Genomic DNA, 10,815 nt, shown 5'->3' on the forward strand with positions numbered 1-10,815 from the left:
TTGGTGCAAGTTTCATTGTGTCTCACTTTCTCTCTCATGAGGTTCAAGGAGGGAGTGTGTGGGATGGAAGAGGGGGGCATTTGGAGAGGGATGTGGGCTCATACACAGCCCGCAAGTCACGATTCATTTTTTTTAATTAATGAAGACAGAGGATTCACACCTGCTCAATCTTCCCTAACTTCCCTAATTTTCTTCCTTATTCATCCTTTTGTAGAATATAAGTATGTCTACTCTCCCAAAATTCTATTTTTTCTATTAGTTATTTTTTTCTTCAATTTTTCGCAGATAAAATATATATTTTTCCTTCTTTTTCTATGTACGCACAATATAAAAAAGTGCAGTAATTGGGGTGTTCCTCCAGTCGTCGGTTTATGACGTCAACTAACAAATCTCCGGTTCTCCCACAGTATCAGAGCTGCCATTGGCTCCGTCAGCTCAGTACAACCTGTGACCCTGACTAATAAATGCCACTTTTCATGCTGGTGTTCAACCAGGACAATCACACACATAAAAAATGTCTGTTTCCCCTTGGAAAAGTCGTTAATGAGGATAATTTGAAGTGAGGTTGACATGCAGCCCTGAGCCAAACCTTGTTGGTTCCAAACACTCCTGCACCAAAGTCGCCTTTAAACACACTCCAAACCATTTCCTCAAATTGGAGCTGCATCCGAAGAAAAAAATGACACAATTACTACTTGGTCTTGGAAAATGTCCACATTTCATGTTGAACGTTAAATATTGCAGTAAAAAGTCACTCATGATGCATGGTAGCGCTGGTACATTCTGGTTTTACTGGAAAAAGTAAGACAATTTTCTCTTTTTGCTCTTCCCGTACAGCTTTCTGTCTTTATCTAGCACATCAAGCCAAGTCTCTTTCCCCACTTTTAAGTGCACCTCTTTACAGTTTTCATGCTTTTCCTTTCTTGCCGCTTTTTGTGGTGTGATGTGATTAACTGTGGTGTGCCGGGTTGGCCCCTCAAATGGACTTTGTTGGAAGCAGGCATAACTTTAGTGGGTTTTCGAGCTTGGATGAGCGCTGACTGGGTATGGGTTACCTCTGGCATGCTGAGGGTGCGTGGGCTCCCAGTGGCTATGACGTCGATCCACTCAGCTCTGCTCAGGAGCTCAGGAGAAATGGTGGGAATCCACTACTTTCCTTTCTCTCTGTATTTTCCACAATTGTTCTTTATAGAGGTAACCTATTTTCCAACAGGTTTTCAATTATTTAATGTGTCAAGGGATTTACCTTGAATGTATTATGACCACATTTTCCCAAGTAAGAACCTTATCAATATGTCAAAAGCAAATTGATAGTGACATTAAGGTGATGTGCTTCCCCAAAATATTAAAACTCGCTGCAGTGTTTCTGGTTTATTCGTGGGGACTGCCTTGATTGGCGAGGTGACATAGATGAGGCAGTTGCATGGGAAACCATCCCTCAGTCTGGGCAAGCACCCTCTCTCACCCTCTCCATCCCGCGCCTCTCACCCACTCTCTTAATCCCCATTGAGAAAAGGGAAGGGGAGACTCGGGAAGCAGGAGAGGATGAAGAGGAGGAGGGGAGCAACGGAACAGGCCAAAGGCTCCACTGACATCCATGGGAATCTGCAGATCCATTCACTCGTAATTATTAGCATCAATGCAAAGAGGCAGAGGCAAGGCGAGGGGCGGGGGCAAGGGGGTGTGGGAGAGTTTTGGGGGTGGGGTTGTGTGGGATTTTTGGGGGGTGGGGTGGGTTGGGGTTGTCAGTCCAAGATGTGAATCAATCACCAGAGGAGCCAAGAGTTTGTAATGAGAGCAAGGAAGAGAGAGAGAGAGAGGCAGGGATAGTTTCAATTATGGCAAAGATGATGTGAGCATTTGTCAGAGCAGCATTTCTGTTTCCTTTTGTCTCTGGAGAAGTGATCACAAGAATAGAAATATTTATAGACAGAGGAACTATACAATACATCATCAAATGTTAAGCCAGTGGTCATGAACGTTTTATCTCTGTTAAAAGTTTTTTTTTTCCATTTGGTTTGTATGTTTTAGGTCACACATGACTGACTGTGCTTTTCAATGAATTACGGTCAGTGCTGATTAGCAGTAAGTTCTAATACTTTAGGATTTCAACTTCATTTAGAACATTATTGTTGAATTGTTCGCCTCCTATAACACATTCATCATGCAAGTATATCATCATTATTTCATGCAGATGTGTGAGACAGTAAAATAATTCATGTGTATGTGTGCTTCCTATCTGAGTGAAATTAAGAGGGGAAGGTAGATTTTCTCAAGTCCAGGATGCCAGCCCTCTGTCCCCTCTACATCATACATCACTCTGACAGGCCATTTCACTCCTGGATTCAGAATTCCAGCCGAGAGACCACCTCAAACACTTTGAGTTGTCCCTGCTTGGTGAGAACGTCACTCCCAGCCCGCTGAACACCACGTTTGAACTTTTGCAGACTGGCCGCCGAGCCGAGTCAGTCCGACGGGGGAAATTATGACAAATTATGTATTCTTTTCTCTCTTATTTCACTTGAAAATCTGAAAACTTTCCAGTGGTCGGTGATTCAGCGCAGCAGTTTTAATGGCCTGACCTTTTACTGATTGGCAAAAGAGGAAGGTTCAGATTTAAATGGAAGACACAAAAATGTTTAGAGGTGCTCATTTCTTCTGTTCGTGAAAGACAGGCCATGTCAAAGGTCAGGTCAGCACTTGTCTTCCTCTTTGGAAGATCTGGTTGTACTCTGGAGTTTACCTTTGGAAACAGTCAGATAGAGATGTCTCATTATGCCTCTGGTGAATTTAGACAGAGGGTGTCAACCTGTCAGCTGCATGAATAAATGATGTCTTCATGTGAAGCTGTCAGAAAGAAATGTTACAATCAGTTGGCAGCATTATTTGCTCTGCTTCCTCCAGTACCAATGTACCTCATCGCAAGGTATATTTCAAGTCTTGAAATTAAATTTGAAGCAGTACTTGTGAACTGAAGTGAAGATTTTAAATAAGTCCTTATGTTATTTGCCTTTTGTGTGAGAGTTGTGATTTCACCGTATATCAGGATTTTATTATTTTTGTCTAGACCGATCCGGCAGTTTTCTGCCTCCCACACTGCAGGAATCCTCTGGTCAGAGAAAGCAGTGACCCCTTGACCCACACTCTCAAAGTTCCTTTTTACATGCAGCACTTGAATTTCGTTTCTCAATGTGTAGAGCTGGCAGAGTGGTGAGGAACAACAAGAGCTCACACGGCCATCTATCACAATGCTAGCGCGGACAAAGATGGTGGTGTGTCAATCATGGCATTGTGTGCAACGTAGATATTTCCTCCATGTCTCCCTGAACAAAGTCTGAACTGAGTACGTTAAAAACACTGTAGGTATTGCATGCACACACACACACACACACACACACACACACACACACACACACACACACACACACACACACACACACACACACACACACACACACACACACACACACACGTAGACATGTATCTCACATAGCCAATCCCAGTTCCAGATAAGACCTGTCATTCCTGGGTCTGTGCTGGTCGATAGCCATCAGCTCTCAGGGAAGTCCGGCCCTGTTTACACAGCCAGTGAGACCCTCAGCACCTACACACACTTCTGATTCAGTTGCTTCACCCCCTTCGCACACCTACATCAACCAGAAAAAATGTCGGACACCCATATTTGCACACAGTAGAGGACAAAACAAAGATATGGACAAAAATCGACACCATCTATGCCTTTCTCTCCTTCTGTCGGGAACCATTGCACACTTTCAATCCACCTAGTTCAATATGCTGAAAAGTGAACGAGTAAGATGCCAAATTAAATATTCTAACTGCCACACAAACTGCTGCTATGACTCTAGATTTTAATGAGTTTATATTAAGGCTGCTAATGGCTGACAATGATACCAAAGAGGGTAAAGGTTAAACCCAGCATGCGTCCTGTGGGCGGAAATCGGATGAATCCAAAATAAAATGAGGTCCTGCTTTTGATCTTGTAACAGAGGATGATCAAAATACCGCACACTCAGGGTTTTTATTCACTTGTGTTTGTATTTCAAAGGCAGCTTTGTCTTCCTGTCCATCCTGCTTGAAATGTAGCCCAGAAAGTTGACGTGTGATCTTATCAGCGAGTCCAAGAATGGTCCTGTCTTCGCCAGAAATTCTAAACGCTTCCCACTTCATCGAAAATGTGGTCAACACCTTTCAGAATTCTTTGGAGTATATCATGTTTATTCAATTTGGGATGCATTGATTTGTGTAACAGGTCATTTATTTATCACATTCACATGTTATAGTAATGTTGTAATTGCCAAATCTGAGATCCTCAAACAGTTAACATATATGTTCTTTTATCTTACACATCAGAGTTTAAATAAATTACTTTTCTGATTTATTACTTCTTAGTTTAATAAAAGGTGAGAGAAGAATATGTCAAACAGTCATTTTTCATTTTAGCTGGTTAAAAGCAAAAGAATGCTAAGGATTAAGTTAAGTTCAGGGAGTTCATCATACTAGCACAATGTCAATAATGAATATGATAAGCAGCACAGTTTACATCTCAGATGTTAATCTTTTTATCGTTCAAGGTGCTCGGAGAAGTTTTCAGGTAAACAAAGTTTCTGTTTACCTTCAGTGTTTCTCTTCAGTGCAAAGTATGTGCCTCCAGCAGGTCGCTATGAATGCATTTCCTTCCTTTTTGTATTTGTAAAGCCAATATTTTGTTTAATTTTTAAACCTGCCTTGTTTACATCCATGGTCATTTGATAGCAGTCTTTTTTGTCCCTCCCTTTGTTGACACATTGCTGTGTTTCTTGTTGCATTCTCTCCACCTGTAGATCATTGTGTGAAGACAGTGTGAAGGCATTGACACCCCCACGTACATTTGCGCATGCATGTGTGCCGTTGTAGCACAGGAACCAACAAAACAGGGTCCCACTAGTTAAAACATTCCCCTACAGCAATATTGTCCTCAGTACTAGTGAGTAATAGTGTATAGTGTATATTGGAATTGAAAAATGTATTTATTGCATATGGTAAAGAATGGTCGGCTAGAAGAGAGTTTTATATTGGTCATTACTTCAATGGTGACACTTTAATGTCCTCCAAACGGTGATGCTAATTTCAAAGCCAATCAAATCATGAATCATTTTATGGACAATTTTAAAACAGCTGTGGATAATTTGTAGACTTCTCTGTGCATTACAGCAGTTCAAAAGTGTCTGGACACGACTCAACAGGTCCATTTGCTAAAACAACACAGTGAGCTACTCCCCAGAGTTTACTTTCATGTGCTCAGAAACAAACATGAATTCACTCATTTAAAGGGATTTTATTTGGATGGAGAAATTAATTGCATTTGGCCTTTGTCCAGTCAGTGAGAGTTCTGGAGTTAAGTGCAGCGGTAGCATCTGTCAGTGGCAACATATGCCACATAATACAACCAGATCAGAAAGTGTAGCACTGCAAAAAACTCTAAAAGGCCAGACCCTCTGAATATCAATGTATTTGTGGGACACGCTCATATGCACAGGCCCATTTTTATTTTCTACAGCCTTCATGACCAAAACAAATCACTGACAGTGACTGGTGTTTTAGGGTGGGGGCCTGATGTGACTCTGTGTCTTCTCTCTACGTGTTCGTGTAGGAGAGCAGGACCAAGGACTTTACTGGCCCTCAGCCTCTTCTGAAAATCTGGTTGCAAGACTATTGTGCCAAAATGCTGCCCACTGTTGTTTCTGTATAGTGTTCAGCTTGAGAAAATGCAGGAACTTCTAATTGTGAATTGGTTGCTTTGTTTGTGTGTTTCTGTCAGGTGTGTTTTAATAGAAAGTCTTAACAAATGCCTGATCATCCAGCCCTGGATGTGAAAAGTTTCATTGTTCTCACTGCTGGATAAAAAGCATTCCCACGTTGAATCCTCCTGAGAACGGCCATAATGAAATAGTCCCATCTACTCCTCAAGCACTTTTAATGACATTGTCATCTTCGCAGGTGTGTTATTTAGCACCTGTAGGGATCAAGCCCAGTCTCTCATGGGATATAATGCAAATATCTTCTGGTCTAATTAAACACAATTAGTGTATGAAGGTACTCTAAATGACATCCTTTCATTTTCTGCTTTTTTGTACTGTGAGAAGCATAATTAACACATTCTCACCCAGTTAGATTACACAACCTTTGTTTACCTCTTTAAGACTACACCCAAGATACCTAACATTACACACTTAAAATTGAATCTGATCACACTGTTCTCATACTTGGCATATACTGAAAGTCAGACCATTAAATGCCCCTTACACATATCAAGCTGTTCTTCCTGTTTTGATACACCATTCCCCCTCCTGCAATCATTTAAAGCACCTGGGAACTCCCCTCAGAGAAGGAAAGCAAGATAAGGGAATTATTCAGACAGAGGGAAATGACTTTGTGGTGCAGAATGGGGAAATATTCAGCTCAGCTATCTAGAGAATCCCTCCAGCGTAGCAATGTTCTAGGCTCTTGTTTATGTGTTTACAACCACGCTGGAGTCACTTGGCGAGCCCATGGACATGGGTGTGAAGCTGTGGCCTTAAAGCTGGAGCCAAGCTCCGCATATCACATGATTAGAGCTCTTGTGATGGCCATAATGACAGCGGTGGTGGAGGGGTTACCGGAAGGTTACGACCAGCTGAGGAAGAGCCACGGTTTATTGCCACTGGGGGGCGGGGACTAATTAACTGTGACACCACAATGTTTTTCAGCTTTCAAATCCAGAACTTACTCAGAAATTGGTGTCATTTAAAGGCATTATTTATTGCTGTTTTATAAGACATCAAAATGAGGGGAAATAGTTTGAAATGAACATAGAAAGGGCTTAGCATGATTGATAACAAACCCAGAGTGTGGGATGGATGGATGGGAGTGAAGGACTGTCTTGGGACCGGAGCACATCCTGTCAGCTGAGCTCCCTCTCTCTCTTTCTCCCTCCCTCCTTCCCTCCGTTGCTCCTCTTCACAGCTGGTGCTCCCAACATCATGCAGGGTGATGTGTGGGTTGAAGGGGTCTCTCCTCAGGGTGTCCAGCTGAATCTGGGCTCGGCCTGGAGTGTTGCTCTGGGGTTACCTCACCTTTTGACCTCTGGGTTAACCTCTCAACTTCATCTCTCCCCAGGGCCAAACGCATAGCCATACTGAACGCATTAACCCACTAACCCCTCCTCTGTCCTGCTTATTGATACACAGGGCACTTCATCCTTCCTCAGTAGTTACGATAGCTATAATTTCCTGCCTCAAGAAACTAATTTTACAAATTCTGTGAAACTTGAAACATGAGGTATGATAAAGCTCACAAGGTGACCGGGGAAAAGCTCAGATCATGCTAACGCTGAGTGGACAGGGGCAGTTTAGGACACAGTCACGCAAACAGCACGCTCAAAGTCTGTTTAGTCAGATAGCCGCAACTGATCGAAGTTGAAAGCTGAGCCCCCCCGGGCTTGCAGGCTGCAGGGCTGCCAGGCTGGTCAGGTGGAAGGCTCGGAGCTGGGTGACTGCCACGGGGTAGCACCACTCCTCCCTCAGTCCCTGATCTGCCCAGCGTGCACAGGACTTAGGGCAAAAGCTGGGGATTATCTCCACTGCACTTCCACCCCTACCACCCACGCAACGCAAGGCCATGCAGCACTTCACCTCCTCCCTCCCTACTTTCTGCTCTACACCTGCAAGTCTTCTGACAGGACACACACACAAAGACTAATCTACAGGACTGACAAGTTTTTCTTTTGTTTTTTTGTTTGATCATTTCAAAAAGACATTTAAAACAGTTTTTCTCTCTCACTCCTTGCCACACGCTCTGATCACCTGATCACCGGGCAGTCTCCTTGGTTAATACTAACCTTAACACTTTCTGTGAAATGAATGGATGTTTGCCAAAGGTGCATAAAACGGAAATGTTTCTGTTCTTTTTTTTTTGTAAAACTCTCCAGTGACAGACAGGTAACAATTCTTGTTTTTCATGTTCTTCCTACTTGGTTAGTCACCCACACAGTCAGTCATCACTCACTCATTAACTCCGACTGCAATTGCCATTAGGTGACATGTTGTAACATGTAAGATTGACATCTCAAGATACTTCTTTTAAATTTTTTTTTTTTTCATAAAATAAAATAAACATAACCAACACTGAACAGGTGGTACAGTCCATATTTCAACAAATAATGTACCTGCGTGTGCAAACATTTATTCAACGTTGGTGTTGCCTTAAAATAACTTCAATTAAGTTGGTTTGAGAATGGCGGTGCAGCCTTTTAATGTTGTTTGCATGATTGGACAGATCTTTGTATTTGCTAAGGGATAAGGATGAATGCTTGATGTGAAAGAGATGACATAGGGCACCAACGGCCTCTACCTTTCCCTCTGTAGGGCTCTTCTCCACAGGATATGTCTTTAAAAAGGGTATTGTGTTTCATTTCCCCATGACTCATGGCCTACTGTGTGCCTCTATATCACTCCTCTTTCTCCCCCTCTGTATCTCTGCCTCTCTTCCTGTCTTACACACAAACAACAAACCCAACTTGCACCCTAATGATCTGCCTCTCACTCATGATGTCATGTGTGAGTGTTGACAAGAATCTTGGCTACATGAGGGCTGAAAAGCAAACAGTAGCTGAATAAGATGACTACTGATAGAGACACTACAAAAGACAGAAAAGAAAAAATCACCTTCATAATCGGCTTCATAATGACATCAGTTAACCCGTGGCTGACCCTGTAACAAAAGGAATGTAGAGATAAAAACCCAGCGGATTCATTAAACATATAGGATGAAGTTATACAGCTGAGGGTAAGGCATGTGAAGGAATTACCTCATTATGTTGGAATAGAGCTGTGTCTCTTGCAATGTTTCAATTATATTCTTTTTTGCACCGTCGAAGTACGTTGCAGCTGTGGGGTGGGATCTGCTTGGCACAGTGACATCATTTTGTGTTAAAGCTGAAGTCAGGGAGATGTATACCATTCCCTGTGCATTTCATTGCAGGGTTTTATTGATGAAATGTGACATTAAAATGTCGTATAGGAAGACAAATGTATTACAGCTTCTCAGACGCTCCTCCGCTCAGGCTTAGACAAACTAAGCAAACTAAAATGGCCTCTGATTTGGATGTGTGGGGACATGTTCTTACGACGCTGCCTGCTGCAGGCTTTGGCTGAGACTCCAGGGTAGAGGTGCCAGTGTGTGTGTATGCATGTGTACGTGTGCACGTACATGCTTGTGTATTTTAGTGGGGCAATGCGGGGAGTGGCATGGTGAACAGGCAACAAAAAATGGGTCCGATGCCAGTTTAGATACTGGCAAACAGGACTTTTTGGTGATGTGGCCGATAGTTGCTGTGGAAAAAAAAAATGATGTCACCAAGCCATTTGGGCCGCTATCTAGAACCACTGGTTTCATGGAAGGTGGCAGCTTTAACTTGAAGAGAAGAGCAAGGGGGGGGGGGGGAGAGAGATAAGAGTTGGACGGGGCCTCAAGGAGGATGTAGTTGAGGTTCGAGGTGAGTTTATATGAGTGTGCGCATAGGGAGGGCTGTGATGGATGTGATATGAAAGGGATTACGTGTTTTTTAGCCTGTTCTTAGTATGCACTTGTGCATAATGTGTATGGTATCTCTATACGCAGAGCATGGTGGTAGAGTCTTGTGTACTGTATAGGAGATTTATCATAGTACACCCTCTCCTCCTCCCTCCCCTGTAAAAAACATTCTTCAGGCACGTAGCCACTGCACCCCTCCCTCCACCTGCCTGTGTCTGCAACTACATTACCCTCACAAAGTGCTGGCAAAAGGCCATGGAGGCAATGTGCAGACCATATTTGCCTGCATGGCCGAATACCCACACCTGACAGACTGTTTTGGCACAATGGAGGTAGAAAAATTACGAGCATCAAAGTACCAGCTGCATTGCTTTGCTGTACTTTCACCAGCAAACAGCATGTTCATCTGTTGACCCATGTTACATTTCTGAGGTTTGAAAGAGTCAAAATATGTAGACAGCATTCAGACAAGCAACTCAAAAGGTCAGTTTAATTCTGTATCTGAATTTTTATCAGCCAAACACATATAGTACACCTCAAACAGAAACAGGAAGTATGGTGGTGATACAGGAACTTCAGACGAAGACCGTAACTATGCTGGTTCAGCAAGATCAGGATTAACAAAAGACAACAAATATATCTAGGTTTGAAAGAGCCTGCTTGGTTTACAGGGAGCGTTGAGCAATCCCTTTTGTTCAAAGCTTACACAGAGCTCAACCAGAGTAAACAACCTCAGTCCATAGAAATGTGATTGAAATTCATCGCGCATGATGGAAATGTAAAGAGATTTACAATGCATCATGGGACGTGCTTGCAAAAGGGCTAACGCAGTTTAGCCGCAGCACTTTTATAGTAAAGTTTGAATCTTTGAGTGAGCGCTGCCTGCGGTTTGAGGTGAAACCCAAGGCCTCCCAGTCTAGGTGGGCCTACTGTGTTAGCCTAACTCTACAACAGCACCTGGGACTGGTTAGCATCCTGGCTGGAGCCAGATAGAGCTGCTGGACAAAGTTCAGCTCTGTGGGAGAGGAATAAAAGTTGCAAAGAGAGAGAGGGGTTTAAAATATAAGAGTGAGGTGAACGCTGCTACACATCCCATCGACAAATCAATTCACATATGCACAACTTAATCTCTGATTCTTTACAGCATATACAGTAGGCGCAGATGCATCAAACTCAGAACCAGATTTTAGTGTAAGCAGGTCCATTGCGTACAGATGTTCAGGGCATGCAAATAATGCAGAAGAA

This window comes from Anoplopoma fimbria, chromosome 11, assembly GCF_027596085.1.
Source record: "Anoplopoma fimbria isolate UVic2021 breed Golden Eagle Sablefish chromosome 11, Afim_UVic_2022, whole genome shotgun sequence".
NCBI classification, from domain to species: Eukaryota; Metazoa; Chordata; class Actinopteri; order Perciformes; family Anoplopomatidae; genus Anoplopoma; species Anoplopoma fimbria.